Here is a 14,513-nt window from a genome sequence, read left to right on the forward strand (position 1 = left end):
TGCAATCAAAGGAGAACTATTACATGCCCTATTATAGTACTAGTTAAGAGAAAGTCAGCAAGGGAAATTTCAAATATCTTTCCTATGGAGTCTACTATTAAGGAAGGATCATGAGAGCACCCTATCATAATAATAGTTAAGGGAGAACTATTAAGAAACCATCCTATTACTTTGTGATTAAGGGAGAATGGCTAGGGCACCCTATTTTAGTACTAGTTAAGGAAAAGACAACTTAATGTACCCTAACACAAATTTGTTTCCTACGGAGTCTACAAAAGGGAGCACTACTAGGACACCCTATTATAGTACTAGTTAAGGGAAATATGCTAAAAATTTATAACCCACACACTAGCCAAAATATAGTCATTTAAAATCAAATAAAAAAAATAAAACGAGGGCTCTATAGAGCTTAAGTCTCTACATTGTGTGAGGAAAGTGAACAAAGAAAAATTAAAGAGGATATATAAACATATTTTCTAAGAGAAAAAAAGTTGACTAAAAAAGTTGTACATAAGTATCAATAGAAGCAATATTAAAAAAAGTTTATTAGAAAAAAAGATGATAGTGATCATTTGTTTGGCTTTTCTCCTTTTTTTTGGTCAGAAATATTCACAACCTATGACAAGATTTGGTGGAATCAAGAGTATTGTTGATCTATCTATTGGGGTAGAAGGAGGGGAGGTAGGAGGAAAACTTGTACACACTGATGACCCTCTAGTTTTAAGAGTAGATTATCTTCTTTGTGCAACCATATAAGTAATAGGTGAGAGTACCTATGGAATGATATATAAGGTCACTCTAGAGGATTGTATTAAAATACCAGTAAGGATTTCCTATAATCTAATGAGTTTTGATACTAAAGGTAATGCAGTTGGAAATATATTGCATTCTAAAATGCTTTTCCTAAGAGATTAAAATACTAAAGATGAATATATATATATATATATATATTTGACTACATGTAAGGTGGAAGCCTTAAAACATTCCTTCATGCTAATTCTCTCATTGAAAGTTTTTTTTCTTTTACAAATATATTTTTTTAGAGACTATCATGTTTCCCACCCCTTCTAGCTCTTGTACAGGCTTACAATTCTTCTATTATTTCTTATGCTAAAAACATTAGTGTCCTATGATAGGTAATAGATCTATTTGAAACCACATTGCTACAAGATTGGAAATCTGTAAAGATTCATCAAATTAAATAACATAAATTATGAAATAATTATGTGACATTTTACCTCAACACCATTACAATTCACTTTTCATGATTTGTAACAATATCCTAAAATTTGAGAGTACACCATTAGAGGGAAAATGTTGGTTATATGAAAATCACATATTGAATTCTTTGGCTTAATACTTTCTATTAATGAAATTTTTGCACTTGATATTCCAACCAAATAATTAATATTTTCAAGGGAGATTTTCATTTCATGGTGTTACTATAAAGACAAGTCCCATTTTTGTATGTTTGTCAACAATAATATTGTTCCTAACTTTCTATTAGGGTACATTAATTGGCACTAGATGTGTTGAAAGGATTGGAGAATGTAGAAATTAATAATATAGTTAACTTGTAAAGAAGAATCTCTACCACCAAATATGTATTATGTATATTGATGTAAATATGAACTATATTCCCTTAAATTTAGTCATGAGAACCCTAAACTATGATGCCAAAAAAATTCATATGTCTCACATTTATGTCTTTACAAAGAGTCTTGACCATGTGATCATAGATACTAACATGCATTGGGAAGTGTCCGCATCATGTTTGAAGTCGTTCTCCTTAGGCATAGTGTAATGTACTGTTCAATGCAAATGAATGACACTGTAATTACACATAGTTGATTAATGATGGTTATACTTTGTTACTTTGAAATATTTTTAAATTCTAATCATCAATAATTCCACATCTTCTTGAAATGTCAGGCCTATCTTAAGTTTAAAAAGAAATTGGTTTAAGGAAGAAAATAGTTAACAAAGAGGGCTATAATATGAGTGGTTGATAATTACTAACCTAATGCAAGGTCAAATTTTCATTTTTCTATTGATTCTTTTCATGCCATTTTACAAAACCATAAAATAATCCCACAAGAGACACACAATTTAAATGTCAAGAATATTTGACTCTCTAGGCTCTATGGTATTGCTTAACATTTTTGATTACATCATCAATATCACTATTTTAAGTAATGAAGGTGATTAAGGCAGCCTTCAGCTCCTTCAACTTCATATCAAATTTTTTCTTTGCCTTGTACACAACAATAGCTCTAAGATCCTACTTGCTATCATAATGAATAATATGGATCAATAAAAGTTAGCTTTCAAAGTACAAATGTCGAGTAAATATAATCTTCTACATTGCCAAACACTTTCCTACCTAAAGTGATCTAGAAAGGCCTCAATAGTACACTTTTGCACTAGAAATAATTCAAGAATATTATCTTCCATTTTCCCTCTCTCTGGTAATCCTATGAGATCATCAAGACTTCTATCCACTAAGTACTCCTTGAAAAATACTGCAATAGATGAAAGCACACTGCCTTTAGCCACAAGATTATCTTTACAAAGAGGTTGAAAAATAGTTTCTAGTGGTAGCATTTAAAATTTAAAAAAGAAAGGTAGTGCACTAAAAACTGTAAGCTTCTTTCATTCATTTTCTTGAAACATTTCAAGTTGACTATAAGAAATTTTGCACAACATTTTCAAGATTCTTGATAAGAAAACATCTCCCGCATTGTATCTTCTATATGTAAATAATAAATGGAAAAATATTCTTCCTTGAAGATTTATAGTTAAAAATAGAAAAGGTATGTCAATTACATTCTTCATGATTTATGGTACCAGGTTGTGTGAAACCTCTTGTGAAGACCACCTAAAAAATATTCATACTATGAACATGGATACATTATTTATCCCAATGAGCCATAAATTGTTGGTACAAACCAATTGGTCTTAACCATCTTTTGTCATCCAACTATTTACTAGAAATGAAGCTATCCATGATAAACATGTTCTTAGTGTTTCAACTATCCAACATTAATATTGAAACTAACTCCTATTATAGATTTATGATGAATTTTCTTATAAAATAATAGAGTGACCTTTTGTTTAGTAGAGCCCTTATTTGAGTTTCTTATTTGTTTATGTCTCCTCTGTGCTTACTTTTTAACTTGGCATAAGAGTAGTTTAGTGTATTTGACTTGGCGTTAGAGAAATTAGTGCTTCTGATTTGGTATTAGAGCCAAAGATGGTAATGGAGTATTTCAAAGGTAGAAGATCCATTTTTATTTGCGGTTTGCAAAAGTTCCTATGATAATAATAGTGTATGTAGCTTTGTTGTAGAAGCTTATGAATATGAAAAATGTCAAATTGATGATGAAGAGTATCGAGAGGAAAATTCTAAAAACTTGTGGACAAAATTAGAAGAAGCCTTGAAGTGATTACCAATTGTTTTTATGTAGTGGTACATCATATTTTGTGTTCGATTGATACTGTGTTCTTACTTCACTCCAATAGAATGAACTAGTATGGAGAAGGTGTCAACAAATTTAAGAAACATGGGCTTTGAAATGTTCATTGCAAGGTGGGTAAAAATAATTAAAGTGAGAGATTGCAGGTCTACTATAAAAAAGAGAGAAGTTGTGAAAAGAAGGAAACTAAAGTTGAAGTATGTTTGAGTTAGCATTATGTGAAGCTGTCAGTCAGAGACTATTGGTCTATACAACATTTGTGTGCAAGTTGGAGTGCTAGAGAGTGCATACACAATTCTTGTGATAGAAAAAGATCTTAAAATGCTACAAAGTGAATGAAGATAAAAGTTAAGGTTGAAGTTGTTTGAGATATATAATTCAAATAAGTTAATCAGATGTAATGCCCACTCATAGTTTGCTTTATATTATATATGTTGAACTCTTTTAGGCCTATTTTATACATGTGTTAGTTTCAAAGATATATGGTATGATGTTATTTCATGACTTGAAAATATTATTTATGATTATATAGTTGATTACATTTCATGTGTTGTCTAATGATTATGATTACTTACATGTTAATGTTGCTTTAATGATTCTTAGTTGGTAAATGTGATTGCTTTCATAATGATGTCAGATGATATGTCTTTAATGATGATTGATTTACATTCATAGTAATGCATAGTTATATTTGAGCCTTTGATGTGTTGACTCATGATTCATTTTGGTACTTACCCCATACTTGTATGTGTATGGTGCACATGTCTATTTTACTTTTTTATCTTACATGTCTAATGTGGTTAAGGGAGGGAGTCATAGTCACCTACTAGTTGAGATCTACATGACATACCACTCCCTATCATTGCCTGTCTAGTTTAGTTATATATTTGCATATGTTCATTGTCATCTTTTATGTAGGTTTTAGGTACTGGGCATCAATTTCCCTAAATTGCCAGGATGAGCTTACCCTATCACAATAACTCAATGGTAAGAATGGAAAGATAATGATCAGCTCTAATCCCAATTATAGCCTAAACACTTGTCCTAGAAGGAGGACTCATTTAACTCTCTACCCATTTTTAAACCTGCAAATTTGTCTTTGTGTGTGTTGTTTGAGTTTGGGTTTTGAATAGTTTTGCTTGCGTGGATTTGACTTTGTTATTTATTTGGTAAAATGTTTAATTCTGATATTTAGATCAATCACATAATATCAAAATTATTAAATATTATTTAAATAAATGAAAGAAGTATAACATCACTTGATATTTAATTAATTACATACTTATTCTTTTATTTAAAAAACTTGATTTAAAAGGTCTAAATGTGAATGTTGGAGAAAATTAAAATTAAAAAATTTTAAGACTAAATATTGATTTATCATGAATATTTAATCAATGATAGTAAAATTATAGTTGCAAATAATTAGTGGGCTTTAATTATTATTAATGATTAAACCAATAATATGCAATTTAATTACACATTAACTGATAAAATTAAAATAAGATTTTTGAATGGGGAATAAATTATTTAATTTAAAGTTTATTTATTATAAAATGATAAACCTATTTCGTGAAAGAAAGTATATCAATAAAGAATATTTATCTATTTAATATTGAAAGAAAGGAAAAAAAAGAAAGAAAGAAATTATGTATCTATTTTCTTAAAAAAAAATAAAGTGATTTTATTAATTTTTGAAATATAATAAAACAAAGGAAAACTATTATTTCATTTTAGTTGAGTTACATTCTTTTGTAAGTTTACTCATTTTAGAAACTTTAGTTTTATTTGTTATATTTATTTAATTTTCTTTATTAAAAGGTCATTCTAGTCATTTTGAGTGGGAAGATTTCTAGAGAACAATCAAATAATTTAGAAAAAAGATTTTAGAAGACAAGTTACAGGTTATGCATTAAGATTTTGAAGTAAAAGTTTTTTTTCAAGCTTGGAAGTGAAGTCTACACTTGAGTTTTCTTCTTCTTCTTAACAAATTAACTTGGTGTTTGAAGGTAGGGGTTTTCAAATCTCTTTTCAAATTCTATAGGAAAGATTGCATTCTCTATGTATCCTTTATTATGAACAAATTTGTTTGCAGTTACTTGTGTGTCAGATTGAGGGTTTGAAATATGCAATTTTGCTATAAATTTTATGTAATAAATTTTATAAAAATTGTAAAGATACTTTTAGACATCCATTTGGATTTTATTTAACATATATAAATCATATATGATTGTTTTATAAATACATGGTTAAATATTGATTGCCATGCTAAAACTAGGCCTATTTGGGCTTGATTTTTCAATTAGAGACACACAAACACTCACTCACAAATTTTGGAAAATATATAGCTATGAAAATATCTTCCTTCTTATTGTAAATAAGTATATTATGAGTAATTTTATTTTTTTTCATGAAGATCCAATAGTTCAAACAAAAGTTAATGTCTTTCTTCTAAACTGGTAACCTTCAAATCTGAATAGTGCTTCTAGGAAGATTCATATTTTACACCATTCAAATGAAATTTTCCTTAGGACTAGTAACAATGAAATATATTTGAAATTAAATTATCTTCCCATTGATATAGATTATAGATCCATATCATTCAATATGAGATTATATCATCTAAATTACTGACTTATTTAGATAGAGAAAATGCATAAAAAAATCACTATTATGAACTTCAAAAATGTTTTATCTTTATTGTTAAATATTATTGATTTAGAAGTAATAATAATTAATTATAAAATTATTAGATAATTAATATACTGAATTTATCTACACTTACATACCCCTTTATTTAATCAAATAAAACTTTTGAAAACAACCTATTCCAAATCATTTGATGGAACCTTGCATTATTTGATGTGTGCTTATTTGAGGTTTTATAGTATTTTTATTGTGGTGGGTTGTGGAAATTTAATTTGATATTTTATTTTGTGATGGCTTTTGTGTGAACTATTCAACTGGCCAAACTAGGATGTGCACCAAAGGCATCTTTTAAAATTTCATTTTTGATGGTTATTTGAATAGATGTCAAGATGTAGTTTATGATTCAAAATTGAGGCTTATCTTTATGAGATTTATTTGGTGAGAATATACAATGGCTTGATTTTTGAGAATGAAAATATTTTTTGGTTTCCTTTTAAGGAACCGAGTTCTATCATTATGAGTGTTGTGGTATGGGACACAATTGTGGTTTATATCATTAGGGAAGGTTCTCTAGATACATGTCTTTTGGAGTGGATTGAAATAGGGGTCTAGGACCCAGAATGGTCAGTACCAAAGTAAGATATTGTAAGTTGTGTAATAAGTGATAACATGGTAATTAAAATATCTCACCTAGAGCTTTTCCTTGAGATACATTAAAAATATAAGTTAGAGATGTGCCTCACCCATTCCTTGAGTGCTTGTAGAGGCTAAGGGTGGGAATGGGATGATACCTAGTGAGATGTATTAGTAGTTTTCCTAAGCTAAATGAGAGGGTATTCTAGTTCCCCATGTGTCACATTGAGGGTTGGGGGTCCAGGGTGACTAGTCCAATGTAACTCAATGCTTGAGGGTCCAAGGTCTAATGAGAGACCAGTCTAGGGTAACTCAACTCTTGAGGGTCCAGGGTCTAGTGAAAGACTAGTCCAGGGTAACTCAAGTAGTTTGACCATGTGATGAAACTCCCTAGTATGTAGCCTGAGTCTCTTTTGTAGGTTTTTAATTTGCTTCTAATGGTGTGGTTATTGATGTTGTAGTTATTGTTGGTGTTTACTTTCATTGATGGTGATTGGTGATTCATGCTGATTGGACTTTTGACATGTGTCTTTTGAATTGAGGTGGATATGCTTTGTGGACTTTACCTCATGATTTTGGTACTTGATATATAAGTTTGGTATATGTATGTTGACTTGGTATGTGGTTTTGGTATTGGATGAGAGTTCTTTCATCTTTGGTTATCTTTTCTTCTTGAGTGGTTTGTGTTTTCAATTAGATAAACAGGTTTTACAAGGAACCTCAAACCCGAAAGTTAGTACAATTGAGTAGTTTGTGTTACCCTTGAAGTAGATTTGGCTATTAGGATTCCTTGCCTAGGAATATTTTATGGATTTATTAGTTGTATGTGGACCATTCATAATCTTTCCTACATAGTGGGAGTGGAAGCCTAACTACGTAACCATGTGGTTAGGAGGTAGTGACATCTTACTATTTGGGTTCCCCTCATATTTACATATGTTGGAAGCTCAATGATGTAGTTGTACCTTTACCATTATTATCCCTACCTTTGAGACTTCTATTCAATTTATGTATTTATATGTTATCATGTATTTTGTATTTTGATGTACTTGTATCTATTCTCACATACCCTATGACATGTGTAGTGGATGCTATATTCCATTAGATATATTTCATTTTATCAATTGTATTCATGCATTTTATTATAAGATTAATACATTATATTTTATTAAATATGGAGATTGCACTTAAGACTTAAATAATTAATTACAAAAATCTTAAACGTGACTCAATGTGAAGGAACCCTTGAGGAATGAAGTCTATATTGTAATTGAATGTGAAAATTTTATGTTTGTGTATATTGCTTCCACATTGTTACTTTTATGTTGTGTAATTTCTTTTTTATAAAAATAGTCCAGTAAAATTTGTAACATATTAGGTGTATTTCTTTTGGGTTCTTGAGTGGGGGTGCTATATCAGATGTATTTGTAATACCTTTTTAAAGGTTGTGAATGGATCATGTATGAGTATCTCAAGAATTATAGATATTAGTTGCAAAAGTTAGTTGTGATTATGTTACCTAGGTTTTTAGAACCCTAAGTATTCCCCTCCCACTCAACTATGTGAGAAATTAAAAAGAGATTTTAAATTATTTTGCATTCATATAATATTTAATTCTTCAAAGAAGTTAAATATTAAAGCACAAAGTAATTAGGTATTAAATTATTATATAAAATTAATTTCTCACCTATTTCATTCTAGAAAAAATTAATTATTATTTCAACATATGAATGCCCATAAGAAAATAGAAAATACAAGTGGGTAAGTTGATAGATAAAAAATAAATTAATTCTTTGAGAATTAATATTATTGTAAACTACGAAATAAATATTGCACTTAATCATAGGAATGGAAGTTGGGAACATAAGAAAAAGGATAAAATGAAAATTGGTTCGGTAAAAAGAAGTTGGGGCTAGTTGAACATTTTGTAGGGGAATTATTTAATGGGTGAAAAAGAATTGTAACAGTTTCTTCTTGTGTTTTAAAATATCTATACATTTTTCAAGAAAGGGGAAGGCATTTCGAGTTGGAAGTTTTGTAATAGGGAAAAGTAGAGATTTATTTGGTTTTAACATAATTTTATTTGATTTTCAAGAATAGGGTAATCCTATGGTTATGCTATTATGTATTTGAGATGTAGGAACTTCATATGTTAGATTTTGGAGTCTGGATATGAATTTCTTAGACTAATTTTGATTATCTAGTAAGTTTTATCATATCTAAGATACATTTCTTGTATCATCATTTATTGTTTGTAAAATGAAGAAATCGTCCTTCCATTTTCTTTGTAATAAGAAAGATTGATCAGGAAGTCTTGTGGCTTCTTGTTTTTCTTTCTTCTTCTATACAATTTATAAATCTTGAAATTGCATTCATTTCATGTCAATAGATGGATGTCAGTAAACCTCAGTGCCTTCCAAGTTAAAGGTATATCCTATCATTAAATTCATTGCAAATCTATAAATGAGGGAGTTGCACCTCTCAATTCAGAGGGTGGTTATCAATCAATGATAACTGATACAACTGTTAGCTTGTCTGTTCTTCCTAATTAGACATATTAAGTCATTATACACATTTCTTTTTGAAGGAAAAATCTATTCACTAACAGTTTTGCCAACTCTATTGGGGAAGAAAGAAAAGTTCCAGCGCTTTCCTCTCCTTTGATATTTGAAGGTACATCCCGGTGAAAGAAGTCTAGTGTTATGGCTTTGGTTGTAGCCTAGCCATGGGGAGCTCAGGTTGGGCTATTTTCTTTTTCTCAACACTCACCTAAAAGTTCAATAGAATATCTCTTAAAGTTTTTTGGCAATGCATATCAAGACCCTAATGATCACATTAAAGAAACTACAATCACTTTTGCTATTCTTGGTGTGTCAAAAGAGAAGATATTTGTAAGACTATTTGTAGGGAGTCTCATTGGGAGCGTTGCTAATTGGTTTCAAAATTTGCATAATGGTTGTATCACCTACTAGAGTGACCTTGAGGTAAAATTTCTCCAGAGATTTAAGCCCATAGTTGACATTGTTGAGTTATTATTAAATTTCTTTCAAATTCAAAAGAAGGAGATTGAACCTATGAGGGATTTTCTAGATAAGTTCAATAGGTGCGCTAGTAAAATTCACCAAAATACCCAACCAAATGAAAATAATCAACTGTGTATTTTTATTGTTGCTTTACAAAATGAAATCAAGTTTTTGATAAAGTGCCAGAGACTAGAAACATTGCAAGATGCATAAAGGGACGGTATTCTTTTAGATGATTTCTAAGTGGAATGAAGTGTAAAGAAATTACATAGGTAGGAATTTTTCTCGGTGAACAATAGAATTATCTAAGGGAAAAGCCTACATAGAAAATGCTCATTCTTAAAGCAGTAAAATCAACACCTCCTATTTATCAAAGTCTAACAAATTTCAATGATAAAGATCTCCTAATCGCTCTTGTGATTGAAAGTATTCCCTATAATGTAGCCAGAGCCTACCATCTACATGTTGATTATGATGATGAATACACCTCATAGTCAACTGACTCAATGATTGGCCTCAATATACCTCCTATTGAACAAATCCTGGAGGGTGAAAGATCATTTGAAAACTTATTAGGAGAGTTTCAAACTTTAGAATTTGATTCTTTGATATTTGGGACTACTAATCCTATTTGATCGAATAATGTTGTTCATGAAGATATGAAGGATAAACATATACAAGAAAAGATTGATGATAAATACTCTTCTAAAATTATGGTTGATCACACAGTGCAATATCTATCAGCATGCTTCAATGACTCTTCCTATGAACATGAAGTTGATTATGAATTATTCTTGTTTGATCTCTTTGAGATTAATGAAGCATTACTATAGCCTAAAGCACTAAATGATGGACAAGAAGCAGAAAAAGATTCATGCATTTTTCAGCCCCTTGTAGATCTTTTCCCCTCTTCCTTTGGAGGAATCAATGTAGTAAATTACAATGGAAAAATCACATGAGAGATCCAAAAATCAAAGAACTCAAGCTATAGAAAAAGTTGTTGAAATTCCATCTATCTTTTTAAAAGATGACATTGATTTGAAAAATGTGGAAGAAAATCTTGAATCTATATTTATTTTCCCTCCTGTGCATTCATTTTCCATACATGAGTTAAAGATCACATTGACCATGTTGCTCACTTGTGTGTAAAACATTCTTCCATTCTACCAAGGATTGATTCAGAAAGGCTAATACTTTTTCCATCCTATAAATGGTCACATTTAGTTTTTAGGGTTTCCCCCTCTCCATTGTAAATAACAAATTTTGGCTTGATTAATTTTGTTTTGTTTTCTTTATGGTTTCAATAAAGGCTTTGTCATTTTTGAGCCTTTCCCCTTTCCTTGAGGTAATGCATACTCTAAGGAGTTTCAAGAAATAAAGGCCCTCCCATTGATTGGTCATATCCCATGCTCGTCTACTGTCACTATCCAAATGGGTCATACCATGTGATTTGAAAGAAAATTCAAAACTTTATTAGGCCATATGAAAGTTTTTCTTAAGGAATGGGATATTTTTCAAAAGGTGGAGTTTTCTAATACTCATATGTATGAATGTTGCACTTTTCTAAATTTACATCAAGAGGTGCTTGGGATTTTGCAAATATTTAGGGCTGGAGGTCTCAATCATGAAGTTATGTTTAACTTTTATGATTGTTCATTAGTTTTTCATGGCTCCATTTTACAATAATGGGCACAAGATTCTAGCCACTACACTTTTTGGGGGCCAAAAATTTGATTCATCATGAGTCACCTTTTGTGTAAAGATGATTTAGAATAATAAGAGATGACACTATGGATGCATATGTGCTTTTGATTGCAGAAGAGGTTTCAAGTAACCCCTTGTATGTATAACATATTTATGGGTTAAAACAATCAATTCAATGGCATATAGTTACTAAATGGCATATATCAATTCAATGGGAACCATATTTTGGAAGCCAGTCTATGGAATCAGAGTGCACTACAAGTAGATAATATTCTTCAAAGTAGTCTACCATTAAGTTTTGGGCATTTGAACTGAATTGTTAGCACTAGCTGGAGTGCAGTTTCGAATAAGATAAATATATCTACTTATCTCATATGGTAACTGGGTCAAAATAAAACACACATGGGATAAATACAAAGTTCATGGAATATATAGTAATAAATGTTACAGACATGCATAGACAGGAGATGAAACAAATTTCAAACTAGCTACCTTGCCATCATGTCAAATTAGAGGATTATCAAAATAATTATAATGGATAGATAATACTCTAAACCATTCAATAATATTATTTCCCATGATCATGTTGGTGCCTAAATCTCTCGATGTCATGAACCCTAGTCAACATAATGATGCAAATTTTAGGGACAAAAAGTTTGAAAGGTCAAAGTATACAAATGAACATAGCCATGTGCAAATGGCTCTCCATCTCAAACTGCACGTACTTTATTTCTCTCAAGAAATATCTTGAGCTAAAAAGAAGAAAAAAAGTACTTTTACCAAAGACATGCTCTAAAAACTTTCAATTATATTAAATTTTCTATATTTTCAATCCCATTTATCTCCACATGGAGTGGCTTAATGTCTGGTATTTTATGGGCATGGAAAATGGTTTCTACAGTGACCAGAATCTAACAAAGACCAATTCATATTGCAAAATAATCAATCAAACAGATTAGCCTCCTTCAGTAGGAATTGATGCAATGTACCATGTTCAGATGAAGGCATTTATGTGTTAGTAAATGACTATGGTTTGACCCTTCAAAAATAGTTATTCAAAGTGCGGAGATGATGAGTTTCCATTAGAAGAATTATAATCAAGGGAGATTCAAATTTTGGTTTATATTGTAGTTGGCCACTCCAAATGCATTGGCAAAAGTTTTGAAATATGCTTTGATGGATGTTGTTGTTAGATGCTTGCATCTAATGCATAAGAGAGGTTGTAGACATATTTTCTATTTGTATTCATCATCACATACCCCTTCCATCAATTATCACCCTTAGATTACAATAGAAGTTGTTGTAACATCTTTGAAGTTGAGAGGTTCATTAGAAACTCCATTTATCTAGTGTTTGGACATGATTATTCCACATGAGAAAGCATTCAAATAGAAGTTTTGAATGGTCACAAGTTTTTTAAGGAAGACAAAGGATCTTAAAGAATGATGGGTGAGATTGTTGGACTTGGACTAGAATCTATTGAAATAGCAGTGCATCGAGATTGCATAGGCATAAGACCTCAAGGAAGAACTATTCTTGAAGAAGAAATGCTTTGGGAGATAGCTATGCATGGTAGGCCTGCACTATTAAAAGGTGAAGGCTTATGATCAATATTGATCTAGGTACTGTGCAGGTCTAAAGAAACATGTTAGGGTTGAAAATAAAGCTTGAAATAAAGTATTGATTCCACCTCATGGTAGTTGTGAGGAGGATTTCTGATTCTTAGCCACTATTTGATCAAGGATTCCTCTAGATTGGGAGCTTTCTATAATTCAATAACTTTTCTAAACTTATGGAAGTTGATGAGAGCATATTCAAAAACTTGGTAGTGTAAGGCCTATCTACAATTTTTTTGGAATATCATAATAAAGTGTGGAATGATGCTTGCATGATTGAGTCAACATATGGTGAACAACTTCAAGTTGAAAGAAATAACATCTTCTTTAATACACATTTTTATATCACGATGTGGAAGGATGTTCATTCTGCATTTGCATTAGGTCTAGCATCAAGGGATTCTATTAATTCTTAATGGATATTGAGTAGCACATGATGAGCTCTATAATATTTCCATTTATTACCCTTCTTCAAAAAAAAGGTAAAGCTAGACTACAAAGAAAAGCTTATTGATAGTGACTCTATAGCCAATGGACGAAGCACTAGATTGTAGCACACAAAGATTGTGGAGTTCTTTGAATTCTTGCACAGAATGTAGCCCCAACCTAGAGCCACTATTACCTAGGGTTTTAGAACCCTACATATTTCCCTCCCTCTCATCTATGTGAGAAATTGAAAAGAGATTTTAAATTTTAAATTATTTTGCATTCATATAATATTTAATTCTTCAAAGGAAATAAATATTAACGTGCAAATTAATTAGATATTAAATTATTATATAAAAATTAATTTCTCACCTAATTGATTCTAGAAACAATTAATTATTATTTCAATGTATGTGCCCATAAGAAAAATATAAAAGAAAAGTGGGCAAATTGATAGATATAAAATAAATTAATTCTTTTTGAATTAATAGTATTGTAGAGTGCAAAATAAATATTCCACTTAATTGTAGGAATGGAACTTGGAAACATAATCAAAAAGATAAAATGCAATTTGGTTTTGTAAAAAGAAGTTGAGGGTAGTTGAACTTCTTGTAGGGGAATTATTTAATGGGTGAAAAAGAATTGTAATGGGTTCTTCTTGGGTTGAGAAATGTCTGTACATTTTTCAAGAAAGGGGAAGGAATTTTGAGTTGGAAGTTTTGTAATAGGGAAAAGTAGAGGTTTATTTTGTTTTACTGTACTTTGATTTGATTTATAGGAATAGGGTAATCCTATGGTTATGCCATTAGGTATTTGAGATGTAGGACCTTTATATGTCAGATTTTGGAGTCTTGATATGAATTTCTTAGACTAATATTGATTATACAGTCTATTTTATCATATCTAAGATACATTTCTTGTACCATCATTTATTTTTTGTAAAAAAAAGAAATCTTCCTTCCATTTTCTTTGTAATAAGAAAGATTGGC

At 30.5% G+C, this 14,513-nt stretch overlaps 1 pseudogene; it reads right to left on the minus strand.

Annotated features, from left to right (window-relative positions):
- Window positions 1–2,020: 2,020 nt before the first annotated feature.
- LOC149543636 (uncharacterized) overlaps window positions 2,021–14,513 on the minus strand; it is a 54,963-nt pseudogene continuing 42,470 nt past the window's right edge.

Source organism: Cupressus sempervirens, chromosome 8 (genome assembly GCF_028749045.1).
Source record: "Cupressus sempervirens isolate cs-2001-9-10 chromosome 8, ASM2874904v1, whole genome shotgun sequence".
NCBI classification, from domain to species: domain Eukaryota; kingdom Viridiplantae; phylum Streptophyta; class Pinopsida; order Cupressales; family Cupressaceae; genus Cupressus; species Cupressus sempervirens.